The sequence below is a fragment of the Eubalaena glacialis genome, chromosome 14 (genome assembly GCF_028564815.1).
Source record: "Eubalaena glacialis isolate mEubGla1 chromosome 14, mEubGla1.1.hap2.+ XY, whole genome shotgun sequence".
Taxonomy (NCBI): Eukaryota; Metazoa; Chordata; class Mammalia; order Artiodactyla; family Balaenidae; genus Eubalaena; species Eubalaena glacialis.
Genome location: NC_083729.1, coordinates 54,874,813 through 54,891,533, shown reverse-complemented (window position 1 = coordinate 54,891,533; position 16,721 = coordinate 54,874,813). Strand labels below are relative to the sequence as shown.

The 16,721-nt window shown below is 38.2% G+C and overlaps 1 pseudogene; it reads left to right on the top strand.

Annotated features, from left to right (window-relative positions):
• The first annotated feature begins 15,484 nt into the window (after positions 1 to 15,484).
• LOC133105436 (14 kDa phosphohistidine phosphatase-like) lies at positions 15,485 to 15,860 on the top strand (annotated as a pseudogene).
• The last annotated feature ends 861 nt before the right edge of the window (positions 15,861 to 16,721 follow it).

Below are 16,721 nucleotides of genomic sequence, written 5' to 3'. Positions count from 1 at the left end.
AAGAAACAATACATTTCCTTGTTTTTTTAAGCTGTATAGGCTAACGATAATATAGAGAATTTTCTGATATACATTTGCAGGACTAGGTATAATGCAGCAAAGTTCTTAAGTGAGAAGTTGTGTATACTGTACATTTTAAAAAAATCATCCTCTGTAGGAAATGTTCCTCTAAGAAACTCAGTCCAATATTTTCCACAATTCTTTACCTTCAGCCAGAGCTAAAGTTCAGCAAGGCAGTTCTTTGCGACATTAACTTAGGACATCTATAAACCTCATTGTGAGACTAAAATATCACTGAAAATATTATTATATGGAGAAAAATGTGTAAATGGTGTTTGATATTCATGGGTTAAAAGAAATATTTGGGTAAACTACTTGGGGCTGATGGGTGGATCCTCCTTCCCATAGGGCATGCTGAGAACACTAAACCATCTTTAACGGTGATGATAGGGTATGCAAGTTTGAGATTAAAATTGAATTGTTCAGAACAATAGAGGAGAGGCAGTGTACTTGTTCCTTGTTATTTTTGGTGATTTGAAGATATATCTACAAATTCTTTGATGCTCCTCCCTTGAAGAGGTGGTACTTACCATCTTCCCTCTTTCGTCTCCTTGAGTGTTGGCTGGACTTTGTGACTTGCTTCTTATGAATAGGCTATGGCATAAGTGACAATGTGTGACTTCTGAGACCAGGTAACAAAAGACATTGTGACACTTTCTCTTGGATCACTTGCTCTGGAGGAAGCTAGCTGCCATGTCAAGAGGACATTCAAATAACGTTATGGAGCGGCCCACATGATGAGGAATGGAGTCCTCTTTTGAGTGAGCCATTTTGGAAATAGATCCTCCAACCCAGTCAAACCTTTATCTGATGACTGCCCCAACTGACAGCTTAACTACAAAGTCATGAGAGACCCTGAGCTAGAACCACCTAGTTAAGCCTCTCCTCAATTCCTGACCCAAAGAAATTTTCAGATAATAAACATTGTTGTTTTAATCTGCTGAGTAATGTGTTATGTAGCAATCAATAACTAATACACTCTTCTGCCATTAAACACTTAGCCTTACCTCTAGATAAGTGTTGAACATATATTTTTTAGATATTGCTTTGGAAAGATGCCAAATTGTTAGTCCACCTGGAATACACACATATTTCAGCCCGAACTATTCCCCAAATTTCTCTAAATCCGTATCTGCTAAGGGCAGTAATCCTGCCAGCGTCCTTCTGAACTTCTGATCATTTTATTTTGCTTATTAATTCAATCAGAAAAAATATAGTTCTCATGACTGTGCTTGATGCTGTGGGAAGATAAAAATATGGGCAAAATATGGTCTCTCTTCATATGTGACACCATGCCAGTAGAGATAGGTCTTGAGAAAGGCTATTTCCATTATGTAAGAACCAGAAATGCAACTGTACTGAACTCATAACTCACCGGGCAAAGTAACATTCTGTCATCCAAATAAAGGGAACATAAGATCTTGTCAGATGTCTCTGAAGTAATTGCCAGACTTCAGTTGGGGTTTCTTAGGATTAAGTTATGTGTATTCAGTTGTATATGCCACTTGGATATACTCTAAGAGCCTAAAATGCTTTATTTAGGAGCAGAGAATATCCACAAATACTCTTTTAGACTTTGGGGTTTCAGGTATTAATAATATATATAATTATTAATTATGGGGACTTAGGTAACTAATTTTTTTCTTTTTAACTGCGATCATAAAGAACAAAGCAAACAAAAACTATATCGTCATTATTCCATTATTCCATAAACATTTTAATGCTTTTCTCTCTCCCAAAATGGAGGAAGGACATGAATTCAGAACAGAGGGCATTTCTTTAAACTGAATGAATTTAGCTCACTACATTACCTTATTTTTTTATTTTGCTCTGGGTCAGTGAAAAGTGTGCTGACCAACACTCTCTGACCTGTAACAAAGATTGGCAAACTACTGGCCCAGGGGCCAAATTTAGCCTTAAGGCTTTAACTGGGGCTTGAGCTAATAATGATTTTTACTTTTGTAAATGGTTACAATAAAAAAAGAAAAATGAGACAAAGACTGGTTGTTGTCCACAAGGCCTTAAATATTTACTATCTGACCCTTACAGAAAAAGATGGCAAACCTCTTATCTATATCAGCCCGTAATTAGATTGCTTTAGAAAAGACTCTGATGCTGCTACAAACCATTGAGATTACTATGCAGTGGTTATCACCACTGGGCTAGTGTCAAGGAAAGATTAGACTTGAGGCTACTTTGGTGTATTCCTTAAACTTCTACTATCTCTGAAACCTTGGGCAAGTCACTGAATCTCAGTGAGCCTGTTAACCTCATTTATAACTTGATAATGGTTGAGGTCACTTCCAAATCTAAAATTCTACTTCTAAGATACCACCAACCTTCTATGGTTTACCTTCCTTTAAATTCTGTTTCTCCTCTTCTTTTTTTTTAACCTATTTTATTGCAGGGTTTTTTTTTTCCAATTTTATTGAGATGTAATTGACATATAGCACTGTTTAAGTTTAAGGTGTATAGCATAATGATTTGACTTATATGCATCATGAAATGATTACACTAGTAAGTTTAGTGAACATCCAACATCTCATATTGATACAAAATTAAAGAAATAGAAAAAAAATATTTTCTTCTTGTGATGAGAACTCAGGATATACTATCTTAACTTTCATATATAACATACAGCAGTGTTAATTATATTTATGTTGTACATTATATCCCTAATACTTGTTTATCTTATAACTGGAAGTTTGTACCTTTCAACTGCCTTCATCCAATCCCCCCTGTCTCTACCCCCCACCTCTGGTAACCACAAATCTGATCTCTTTTTCTATGAGTTGGTTGGTTGGTTGGTTGGTTGGTTTTTGAAGTATAATTGACCTACAACATTATGTTATTTCCTGTCATACAACATACTGATCCACTATTTCTACATGTTACAAAATGATCACCATGATAAGTCTAGATGCCATCTGTCACTACACAAAGATATTACATAATTATTGACTATATTCCCCTCTCTGTACATTTCATATGCATGATATTTATTTTGCAACTGGAAGTTTGTACCTCTTAATCTCTCTCACCTCTTTCTCTCCTCCCCCCAACTCCCTCCCCTCTGATAACCACCTGTTTGTTCGCTGAATCTATGACTCTGTTTCTGTTTTATGTTTATTCACTTGTTTTGTTTTTTAGATTCCATGTATAAGTGAAATCATACAATGTTTGTCTTTCTCTGCCTGACTTATTTCACTTAACATAATACCCTCTAGGTTCATCCATGTTGTTGTAGATGGCAAGATTCCATTCTTTTTTAATGCCTGAGTAATAGTCCATTGTATATATATACCACATCTTCTTTATCCATTCATCTATTGTTGGGTATTTAGGTTGCTTCCATATCTTGGCTATTGTAAATAATGCTTCAATGAACATAGGGGTGCATATATCTTTACAAATTGATGTTTTTGTCTTCTTGGGATAAATTACCCAGGAGTAGATTTGCTGGATCATATGGTGGTTCTATTTTTAATTTTTTGAGAAACCTCCATACTGTTTTCCATAGTGGCTGCACTAATTTCCATTCCCACCAACAGTGCATGAGAGTTCTCTTTTCTCCACATCTTTACCAATGCTTGTTATTTGTTGTATTTTGATAATAGCCATTTTGACAAGTGTGAGGTAATATCTCATTGTGGTTTTGATTTGCATTTCCTTGATGATTAGTGATGTTGAGCATCTTTTCATATGCCTGTTGGCCATCTGTGTGTCTTCTTTAGAAAAATGTCTATATAAGTCCTCTGCCCATTTTTTAATTGGGTTGTTTGTTTTTTTGATGTTGAATTGTATGAATTCTTTGTGTATTTTTGGATATTAACCACTTATAGGATATAACATTTGCAAATGTTGTCTCTTATTCAGTAAGTGGCCTTCACTATACTGAAGCTTTTTAGTTTGATGTAGTTTTATCTGTTTATTTTTGCTTTTGATTCACTTCTGAGGAGACACATCCAAAAAACAATTACTAATAGTGATAGCAAAGAGATTATTGCCTATGTTTTCTACCAGAACTTTCATCACTTCAGGTCTTACATTTAAGTCTTCAATCCATTTTTAATTTATTTTTGTGCATGGTGTGAGAGAGTAGGCCAGTTTGATTCTTTTGCATGTAGGTATCCAGTTTTCCCAATGCCATTTATTGAATAGACTGTCTTTTTCTCCACTGTATACTCTTTTTTTTTTTTTTTTTTTTACTTTTTGGCCACACCACGCGGCATGTGGGATCTTAGTTCCCTGACCAGGGATCGAACCCACACCTCCTGCAGTGGAAGCGTGGAGTCTTAACTGCCAGACCGCCAGGGAAGTCCCTCCATTGTATATTCTTGCCTCCTTCGTTGTATTAATTGACCATACAAGGATAGGTTCAGTTCTGGGCTGTCTATTCTGTTCCATTGATCTAGGTGTCTGTTTTTGTGCCATTACCATACTGCTTTGATTACTGTAGCTTTGTAGTATAATTTGAAATCAGGTCATATGATACCTCCAGCTTAATCAAGATTATTTTGACTATTTGAGGTCTTTAGTGTTTCCATACAAATTTTAGAATTATTTGTTTTAGTTCTGTGAAAACTGCCACTATTATCTTGATAAGGATTGCACTGAATCTGTAGGTTGCTTTGGGTAGTATGGTCATTTTAACAATATTAATTCTTTCAATCCATGAGCATGATATATTTTCCATCTGTGTCGTCTTCAGTTTCTTTCATCGGTATCTTACAGTTTTCTGAGTGCAGGTCTTTTACCTCCTTAGGTAGATTTATTCTTAGGTATTTTATTCTTTTTGATGCAGTTGTAAATGGGATTGCTTTCTTCATTTCTCTTTGTGATAGTTCATTGTTACTGTATAGAAATGCAACAGATTTCTGTATATTAATTTTGTATCCTGCAACTTTACCAAATTCATTAGTGTGTTCTAGTAGTTTTTTGGTGGTGTCTTTAGGATTTTTCTGTATATACTATCATGTCATCTGCAAATAGTGTCAGTTTTATTTCTTCCTTTTCAATTTGGATTCCTTTTATTTCATTTTCTTGTCTGATTGCTGTGGCTAGACTTCTAATATCAAGTCAAATAAAAGTGGAGAGAGTGAGCATCCTTGTCTTGTTCCTGATCGTAGAGGAAATACTTTTCAGCTTTTCACCAATGAGTATGATGTTAGCTGTAGGCTTGTCATATACGGATTTTATTAGATTGAGGTATGTTCCCTCTATACCCACTTTGTTGAGAAATTTTATCATAAATGAATGTTGAATTTTGTCAAAAGGCTTTTCTGCATCTATTGAGATGGTTATATGATTTTTATGCTTCAATTTGTTAAGGTGGTATATTACATTAGTTGATTTGTGGATATGAAACATCCTTGCATACCTGGGATAAATCCAGCTTGATTATGATGTATGATCCTTTTACTGTATGGTTGAGTTGGGTTTGTTAATATTTTGTTGAGAATTTTTGCATCCATTTTCATCAGTGATATTGGCCTGTAATTTTCACTTTTTGTGTTATCTTTGTCTGATTTTGGTATCAGGGTGATGCTGGCTTTGTAGAATGAGTTTGGAAGCATTCCTTCCTCTGCAGTTTTTGGGAATATTTTGAAAGGGATGGGTGTTAACTCTTTTCTAAATATTTGGAAGAATTCACCTGTGAGGCCATCTGGTCCTGGACTTTTGTTTGTTGGGAGTTTTTAAAATTACCGACTAAATTGCATTACTGATAATTAGTCTGGTCTTATTTCCTATTTCTTCCTGAGTCTGTTTTGGGAGATTGTATATTTCTATGAATTTGTCCATTTCTTCTAGGGTTGTCCTTTTTATAGGCATATAATTATTCATAGTAATCTCATGATTGTAATTCTGTGGTGTTGGTTGTAACTTCTTCATTTCTGATTTTATTGATTTGAGTGTTCTCTCTTTTTTTATTAATGAATCTGGCTAAAGGTTTATTGACTTTATCATTTCAAAAAAACAGCTTAGTTTCATTGATCTTTTCCATTTTTTTTAGCCTCTGTTTCATTTATTTTTGCTCTGATCTTTATGATTTCTTTTTCCTTCTACTAACTTTGGGTTTTGTTTGTTCTTCTCTTTCTAATTCCTTTAGGTGAAAGGTTAGGTTGTTTATTTGAGTTTTTTTCCTCTTTCCTGAGGTAGGCTTGTATCACTGTAAACTTCCCTTTGAGAACTGATTTTGCTGTGTCCCGTAGAGTTTAGATCATTGTGTTTTTGTTTTCATTTGTTTTCAGGTTATTTTTAAAATTTTCTTTTTTGGTTTCTTCAGTGATTCATTGGTTGTTTAGTAGTGTATTGTTTAGCTTCCATGTGTTTATGGTTTTTGTGTTTTTTTTCTTGTTGTTGATTTCTAGTCTCAGAGCCTTGTGGTTGGAAAAGATGCTTGATATAATTTCAGTTTTCTTAAATTTATTGGTATTTGTTTTGTGGCCTAGCATGTGATCTATCCTGGAGAATGTTCCATGTGCACTTGAAAGAATGTGTATTCTGCTGCTTTTGGATGGAATGCTCTCTACATATACATAAGTCCATCCGATCTAATGTGTCATTTAAGGCCAGTGTTTACTTATTATTTTCTCTCTGGATGATCTATCTATTGATGCAAGTGGGGTGTTAAAGTCCCCTACTATTATTGTGTTACTGTCAATTTCTCCCTTTGTGTCTGTTAATATCTGCTTTATATATTTAGATGATCCTATGTTGGGTGCATATATATTTACCATCGTTTTATCTTCTTCTTGGATTGATCCCTTGAGCATTATGCAATGTCTTTCTTTGTCTCTTGCTACAGTCTTTGTTTTAAAGTCTATTTTGTCTGATATACTTATTACTGCTCTGGCTTTCCTTTTTTGTCCATTTGCATGGAATACCTTTCTCCATCCCCCTACTTTTAGTCTGTGTGCATCTGTAGATCTGAAGTGAGTCTCTTGTAGGTTGGGTCTTGTTTTTGTATCCATTCAGCCACTCTGTGTCTTTTGATTGGAGCATTTAGTTCATTTACATTTAAAGTAATTGTTGATATGTAGGTACTTATTGCTATTTTGTTAATTGAGAATTATTTTTGTAGTTCTTTTCTGTTTCTTTCTTCTCTTCCCTTGTGATTTAATGACTAACTTTAGTGTTATGTTTGGATTTCTTTCTCTTTTGTATGTGTGTATCTATTATAGATTTTTGGTTTGTAATTACCATGAGGTTTATATATAGTAATATATATATGATAATTTTATATGCATATATAAAAATAGTATATATATGATTATTTTAGGTTGCTGATCTCTTAAGTTCAAACATATTTTAACAACCCTGCATTTTTACTTACCACCCCCCACCCACATTTACTGTTTTTGACACCATATTTTACATCTTTTTGTTTTACATACCCTTAACTGCTTATTGTAGATATAGATGATTTTACTACTTTTATCTTTTAAACTTTCTACTAGCTTTATAAGTGGTCATGTTACTACCTTTACTGTATAATTACCTTTACCAATGAGATTTTTCCTTTCCTAATTTTCATAATTCTAGTTGTGACTTTTTTTTTGTCTTAGAGAAGTCCCTTTAACATTCTTGTACAGCTGGTTTGGTGTTGCTGAACTCTTTTAGCTTTTGCTTGTCTATAAAACTTATGATCTTTCCTTCAAATCTGAATGAAAGCCTTGCTGGGTAGAGTGTTTGGTTGTAGGTTTTTCCCTTTCATCACTTTAAACATATTATGCCATTCCCTTCCGGCCTCCTGCAGGGTTTTTGCTAAAAAGTCAGCTGATGACCTTATGGGAGTTCCTTATATGTAACTTGTTGCTTTTCCCTTGCTGCTTTTAAGATTCTCTCTTTATCTTTAATTTTTGCCATTTTAATTACAATGTGCCCTGGCATCTTCCTCTTTGGTTGATCCTGCTTGGGACACTGTGATTCCTGGACCTGGATGTCTGTTTCCTTTCCCAGGTTAGGGAAGTTTTCAGCTATTATGTTTTCAAATATGTTCTCTACCACTTTCTCTCTCTCTTCTTCTTCTGGGTCCTTTATAATGCGGATGTTAGTACACTTGATGTTGTCCTACAGGTATCTTAAACTATGCTCATTTTTAAAAATTGTTTTCTTTTTTCTGTTCAGCTTGAGTGATTTCCATCATTCTGTCTTCCAGCTTGCTGATTTGTTCTTCTGTATTATCTAATGTTGATTCCTTCTATTGTATTTTTTATTTCAGTTATTTTATTCTTCAGCTCTGTTTCATTCTTCTTTACATTTTCTAACTCTTGTTAAAGTTCTTACTGTGTTCATCCATTCTTCTACCAAGACCTTAGAGCATCTTTATGATCATTACCTTGAACTCTTTATCAGGTAGCTTGCCTATCTCCACTTCACTTAGTTCTTCTGGGGTTTTATCTTGTTCTTTTGTTTGGAACATATTTCTCTGTAGCCTCATTTTGCCTAACTCACTGTTTTTATTTCTGTGTTTCTGGTAGGTTGGTTATGTTTCCCAATCTTGGAGAAGTGGTCTTTTGTAGGAGACATTCTATGTGTCCCAGCAGTGCACTGCCCTCTGGTCACCAGAGCTATATGCCCTAGGGGTGCCCCCAGTGTGGGTTGAGTGAGCCCTTCTGTTGTAGCAGGCTGACTATTATGGGCAGTCTGGTAGGCCTGGATGGCCCCCAGTTTAGTTGGTTTCCAGGCCCTGCTTTGTGTGGAGGCTGCCAGCTGCTGGTGGGCAGGGCAGGGTCCCAAGCCTGCTGGGTGTAGAGCTCCTGGGGATCCCAGGGCTAGTGCTGGCCCTGCTGGCCCTGGGCAGAGCCAGGTCCCAGGGTGGCTGACTCTGGGGCTTGCAGTGCCTGATCTAGTGTCAGCTTGCTGGGGGCAGGGCCAGTTCCTGACTTTACTGGCTGCAGGTTCTGGGGTGTCCCAAAGGTGGTGCTGGCCTGCTGGTGAGTGGGGCTAGATCCCAGAGCAGCTGGCTGAGGGGCCTAAGCTGTCTAGTTGTCAGCCTGCTGGTGGGCAGGGCTGGGGCCCAGGGAATCCCAGGGCTAGTACTGGCTCACTGGTGGGTGCAGCTAGTCCTGGGGTCTCTGGCTGCAGGACTCTAGGGGTCCAGATGTTGGTGTTGGCCCACTAATGGGTGGGCCTGGGGCCCATGGGTCCCAGGGCTGGCGCCAGCCTGCTGGTGGGTGAGCTGGGTCCTGACACTGTAGGTTGCAGGGCTGCATTGGTCCTGGAGCTGGTGTTGACCTGCTGGTGGGCAGGGCTGGGGCCCAGGGCATCCCAGGGCTAGTGCCCTCTTACTGGTGGACAGGGTCAGATCCTGGGCCTAGTGCTGGCCCACTGATGGGCAGAGCTGGGTTCTGACATCTCTAGCTGCAGGGCCGCAGAGGTCCTGGAGCTGCTGTTGGCCCACTGGTAGGTGGAACCAGGACCTGAGGTCACTGGCTGCAGTTCCCAGGGGTCCCTGAGATGGTGGGTGAGGCTGATCCTGGATCTAGTACTGGCAATACAGGGCATCTGGGGGCTTAAGGGGTCCTAAGGAAGCCAGCCTGCTGGTGGGTGGGGGCAGGGCAGAGTCCTGAGGCTAATAGGCTAGAGGGAGGATTCGAAAATGGCACTTGCCAGCACCAGTTTCCACGTGGTAGATCCAGCTCCCCAAAATGGCTTCCACCAGTGTCTGTATCCCCAGGGTGAGCTCTGGTTGCCTCCTGCCTCTCTGGGAGCCTCTCCAAGATCAGCAAGTGGGTCTGACCCAGGATCCTTTCAAATTACTGCTTCTGCCCTGGGTCTTGGAGCATGTGAGATTTTGTGTGCACCCTTTAAGAATGGAATTTCTTTTCTACAGCCCTCTGGCTCTCCTGAAATAAGCCCTGATGGTCTTTCAAAGCCAAATGTTCTAGGGGTTCATCTTCCCAGTGCAGGACCCCTGGGCTGGGGAGCCCAATGTGAGGCTCAGTCCCCTCGTTCTTTGGGGACAACCTCTGCAGTTGTAATTATCTTCCCATTTGTGGGTTGCCTACCCCAGAGTTCTGGGTCTTTATACCACATCTCCACCCTTCCTACTTATCTCAGTGTGGTTTCTTCTTTATGTCTTTAATTATAGAAGATCTTTTCTGCTCATCTTCAGGTCTTTCTCATCAATAGTTGCTCTGCAATTTTTATAATTTTGGTGTGCCTTTGGAAGGAGGTGAGATCAGGTGCCATCTTGGACACCAGAATCTTAGTCACAAGAAGGCTATCAGAAGCAATGTGATTACAGGCTTCCTTGGCATATCCAAAAGGAGAGAGATGTTCAGTTTCTCCTCTTAAAATCAACAACTAATAAGATATTGACAAGCTTTCTTAATTAATTTCCTCACAGGCTAAATTTCTTGGACATCTCTGTTCACTTGGACCAAAATGGCTCTTCAGAAATGCAATTGATTTACATAATAGGAAAATTCCAGAAACAGAAAACTATTATTTGCATTGGTAGACTCTAAAGTGTGAAATATTCTTGGTAGGTGTGGTAATTAAGCAAAAGTAAGAAGTACACATTTGTTCACTTCTAAAACATTTCAGATCATGGATAGATCTTAGATCTAGAACACTGATGACCTTCCAAAATTCAAAATAAGTAATTCTAAGGTTGGTATCATTTCAACTGAAAAATATAACCTTTTAGAGATATTAAGTATAGAATTATTACCCTGTTTGGTCAGAAGAAAGATACCTTAGACTTTAATTCAACATCTAATTATGATAGATGCAGTCTAATTTCAAGCTAAAATAAATGTATTTATTCTTGCTTAATTCTCCTAACCATAAATTTCTTCTGGAATAAAAGAAACATTTGAACATTAAAATGGTATTTTTAATATTTACCTTTTTTTTTTTTTTACAAAGAACCTTAACTTTACATGAAAGCATCAAAAACAGCATACTCATCTAAGGTCAAATATGTTATTTACTTATCAATTTGGTTTCTTTAAAAAATTCAGTTGTTAAAGAATTATGGCTTCCTGCAAGTAGTTAATAGGTTATAATATGTAGACAAACTTAGAACAGTTCAGGATAGAATGATTTTAAATAAAATTTAATACCTTATTGTCCTATGACCACTTATTTCTTTGGTAACACTTGCACTTTTTTTTCTGAAAAAGTGTTTGGAATTGACTGGACTAAGAATTTTATAGCTCGCCACATTTTGCCCCAAGGCGAGTTGGCAGGGAGCAGAGACTGACTGTTAAGTCTCAGTAACCAGAGGAGCCTGGTGTTTCCTTGGCAAAGTAAATGTGGACCTAATTTCTGGCTCTAAGCAGGGAAGAGAAATAGAACAATGACCAACGATGGCTGTATGAATTTTCCTCTCCTTTAAAACTCCTTTTATAAAAAGTTACAAAAGTTTTCTACATAGGAAGACTAGTGCTAGCTAGTCCCTTCCTTGTGCTAGCTTTCTTTCTTCACTTAGATTTTCTTTTCCCTATATCTTACTTTGTAGGTATAATTATATCTTTTTTCATTGCCTTGGTATTCTATTAGATTATATAAGTGAGGACAGGACCACATTTTTAATATTTTTTTACTACCCCTCTTCCTTTATAATCTCCACATCCTAGGAACTTTATTGATAGTCTTGAGCAACTTTTAAAAAATTATTCATTGCAAATCATTTGGGTAAGGCTTCACCAATTAAGACTGATTATATAATTCAATCCGAATTAATTATGAAATAATTAATACAATTTTATTCCTCTCACGAATATAATATTTATTTATCATGAACATTAATGAGAGAAATCTGCTTTAATGTACACATAAGAATGATCTGCATTGGCTTATGACTTGTTGGATTATAGTTTCTTCTAAAGTGTTTGAGTATAACTCTTCTCTTAATTAGTTTAAATGTGAACACACAGCTACTTTACTGAGCTCTTTGAGAACAGGAAGTGAGTACTTATCTCTGTGAACCTATCACTTAACAAGTCCTGGGACATAGTAGTTACTCAATAAATGCTTGTCAAATTAAATTTTATATGTAAATGAGTGACTAGCATTTGTTAAGAAAGAAAATCTTCTTCCTCGTTCCTAGCAGAAATGGCACAGAGACTGTATTAGTTTGCTAGGGCTGCTGTAACAAAGTACCACAAACTGAGTGGCTTAAACAACAGAAATGTATTGTCTCACAGTTCCGTAGGCTAGAAGTCTGAGATCGAGGTATTGGCAGAGTTGGTTCCTTCTGCAGTCTGTGAGGGAAGGATATATTCCTCTCCTTGGCTTGTAGATGACTCTGTTCTCTATGTCTCTTCACATTACTTTCTATCTCTCTGTGTCTGTGTCCAAATATCCTCTTCTTCTAAGTGCTCCGGTCACAGTGGATTAGGACCCACCCTAATGACTTCATTTTAAATTGATTAGCTCTGTAAAGGCCCTATCTCCAAATAAGGCATTCTGAGGGACTAGGGGTTAGAACTTCAACATATAAATTTTAGGGGGTCACAATTCAATTCATAAGAAACACTGAAAGACTAGGGTCTGAATTAGTATTTGTGTGGCATAACTAAATAAATGTGTTCATGCTCCAAAAACTACACTGGAATATAGTATCTAGGTCAGTGTCCAGTCTCTACCTTCAATAAGGTGCCTCTAGGGAAGCTTGCGTTACAAAATATTAATCAGGTGAAAACAGCACTCAAAGGGTGAAACAGAGATATATCAGTGTGGATGCTTTGAACTGTGAGTAAAAGACATCCTCAGTTTAAATAGACTTAAGCCATAAGGATATTTACTATTATACATGACAAGAAATCCTGAGGTAGACAGTCTATAAGACTATTTAATTCAGTGTCTGAAGGACCCTGTTTCTTTCCATTGTTTTCCTTGCCTAAGCATGTCAGCTTTGTACATAGCAAAAAGCTCTGGTAATGGTTACCAGATGGCTGCAGCAGGCCCATACATTGTAACCTGACATGATAAAATAAAGGGCACAGAGGGAAGCTGTGATTTCCTTGTGTATTTTTTTAAAAAGTAGGAAAATATTTACCAGAAGTCTTCTAGCAGACGTTTCCTCATGTGTCATTGCTCAGTACACCCATGTCTAAAACAGTTACCAGCAAGGAGAACAGAAAAATCATGACTGGCCTAGACTAGTCAGGATTTACCTCATGGGAATGGGCATGAGACCAATGTCTCCTGATGCACATGGACATGTAGAAAGGTGTGGGTACCTGAACAAAAGTAGGGCTCTTTCAATAAGAAGGGAAAACGGATATGGAGTAGACAACCAACACTATCACATAAATCAAACTTCATACCTCCTTTTTCCCACATACAATCTAAAAAAAGTCCATACCTACGTGAGACACATTCATTATCTCTCCAGTGGGAGACATCCCAAAGTCTCAGCCAGCAACCACATCCAGCACCGAGGCCAAGAGCTCTCTGTCAGGTCTGGACATGGCTCCTTGTGAACCCATGGCTTAAAGTTTTCCACCTCAAACATTTTCAATATGAAATAATAGAGAAGGAACAAGATAAATATAATTGAAACTCTTATTTGGAAAGGGGAGAATGGAAATGACATTCAGTGGATATTGGCCCATAGCCCATATCATATCCTATTAGAAAGAAGAGAGGACTGCCCACCCTAGTAGTGATGAGTCCCTTGGTCAGCCAATATGGTAGTCTCTGATTCTGTTTTCTGGGATAACCCATTGCCTTCCATTGCCCTTAGTTCTGTTCTTTTGGGAACATCTTCCTTGTTCATTGTCTTCTATGGCCACATTTGAAACAGGTATTAGATAGTTTAGCACTTCTTGTTAGTGTGAGTTTGGGGTGCTGGGAGGGTGCCTAAGGAATTGAACTATCACAGAATTGCTCATTGCTGTGGATTGGCCAGGCTTAGAATTTCTTTGATAGTCAATTCCCTAAGAGACTTAGTGGATCCTGATTTCTTTTGGCTAATTCCACAAATCAGTAAATACGGTCAGAGAGCCCAACTAGACATAGTCTTTGGGTCTGAGCACTTCAGTCTTCTAGCCATAGACATCTCTCTGAGATCTGCCCATTCCCCTAGTTCACATTTTGATGACCTATGTTGCCAGTGTAATTGAAAACAATGAATGTCGATAGAGAAGCCCCTTCTGTAAACCTATATTTGACATAAAACTAGGTGCCTTTGTCCAATGTAAGTTATTTAGCAGGACATCTATAGAAGAAACTTTGACAACCAAGTTTATCTCCTACTACTGCCTCCCACGTCCTTCTCTGTTTTCAGCTTAAGCTTCTGTCTTTGTTATACGTTTTTAGTGAAAACCATAAGAAGTAGTCAACATTTACTGACATTCTCATTCTTACTACCATTTTCCCTAATACTAGACACTACTACAATACTTCAGTTGTTTTCAAATTCAAACAACAGAATACCCCAACTCAGATTATCTTAAACAGTGAGAATATTTGTTATTCAGATAATAAGAAGGCTGAAAATAGTGTTCCATCAGTTAAATGACATTATCAAGGCCTTGGGTTTTTTTCCATTTTTCTGTTTTGTCATTTTAAGCATATCAACTTTGTTCTCAGGCTAGCTTCTCCCGTGGCTGCACCAGGTTCATACAACCTATCCTACATAATGTCCAGTGGAAGAAGCTAAGCCCAGGTATTGGGTAGACAACTAAAATGTTCACTATAAATGTCTAGATAGAAGAGTGCTGATGGTTAACGCTAAGAAAGATAGCCAATGGGTACATCAGGTTAGAAGCAAAGGTGGTAGGCAAAAGTGGTAGAGAATTGCATCTTTTAGAATACATTCAGCTGCAAATAACAGAAATCCAACTGAAAGTGGTGGCTTAAACAGTAGGAAAATTTACTGGTTTGGACAACTGGAAGTCCAGAGGTAGACTGGGCTTCAGGTATGGTTAAAACTCAGTTCAACAACATCATCAAGGACCCAGGATAACATCAGTTCTATCCTAAAGTGGTTTCCTCATAGTCATAGGGTGGTAGTAACAATTGAAGCTACATGCTTCTTTGTTTAAAAAAAAAAGCCATCTCTTCTAATGACTCACTTATAAGTGAGGAAACTTTTCCTAGAAGCCTCCAAACAATCTTCTTGGCATGTCTTATTGGCCTAGGAACAGTCATGTGCCTATTCCTAAACCAGTCTGTTTCTAAAGGAATGCCATGTGCTGATTGATTTAAGCATTAGGTCCTAGACCAATTATAGGCAAAAAAGGATCAGATTGTATTGATTGAGGCAGATTTATCAGGGCCTGCCTCACATGTCTAGGTCAGTTCCTTAAACCAAATGGCTGATGCACGGTGTCAGGAGGTGGGATAGTTGTTGAAGAGATTACCTCAGTGTCTACTACACAAGTGGAAGCCAACATTAAAGGATACCCCGTGTCGCGTGGGGAAGGGCCGCGGGCCGCAGTGGCGAGCACACTCCGGGAACATGGCAGCGGCGAACCTCACCCAGATCCCTGACGTGGACATCGACTGCGACAGTGTCTTCAAGTATGTGCTGATTCGAGTCCATGCGGGGCTGCCCTCCGGGGCCCTGGCCAGGGAGAGCAAAGAGATCATGAGTGGCTACAAGTGGGCGGAGTACCACTCCGACATCTACGGACAAGGTATCAGGCGAGATGCAGAAGGGCTATGACTGTGAGTGCCTGGGGGGTGGGTGCATCTCCCACCAGAGCCAGGACAAGAAGATCCACGTGTACAGCTACTCCATGGGTTATGGTCGCGCCCAGCACTCCGTCTCCACTGAGAAGATCAAAGCCAGGTACCTTGACTACGAGGTTACCTGGGCCGACGACGGCTACTGAGGCCCACCCAAGGCTGGCCGCCTCCAGCAGCCCACTGGAACTCTACCCTCAAGGCCACCTCCCAAGGGTTTGAGCTGCACCCCTTGGCACTTTGCCGCCCTGGCCAAGCCTCAGTGCCCGAGATTACCTCTCTAGGGAGAATTAAAAGCATTGTCACCTCCACTGGTCCCTGAAAAAAAAAGAAAAAAAAAATTAAGGGACAAAAGATAAATGGCAAAGTACAAGCATGAAACAGGGCAATTCAGAGCAGGGTGCTGGCTGGAGCATGCCTTTTCTGTCTGGACAGTTTGACCACATAAGAAATAGAAGCTTCAATAACCAATATCTGACATTTTTATCTAATATTTCATTGTATGTATGATACAGCAGATACCTTTAATTATAATTCAGTTCATTAAATTCTTTTATCATTTCTCAAAAATTAAATTTCCTGTCAGCATCCTAAAAATGGCAATGTGACATATATGTGAGGAAGTACTAAGTATTTTACAAAATTGAGAATTTTAAGATTTTAAAATTTAAATTGTCAATAACATTTATAGAGTTCAGTGTAAACATAGCTCTACACTAATCCCTGGAAGACTAAGCATTTTACATTAAATAAAATTTTTATTTATTAAGTCATTTTCAGTCAGACCTGTGATTACTAGGGGTGCATGCAGTGTTAAGACCATAGATGTGGAGCATGTGTAGGGATTCTAGAATTTCATTTTAATCATCTTTGAAGATGTATAATTTTTTTTTTCAAGAAGTCAAGAAGGTCACAATAAAAGACATTTTATGTTTAAAATGTTTTCTTCATTATCCCAGCACCATTGGGATTATTTTGGCATGACATTTACGTTACAGAATTAAGAAGAG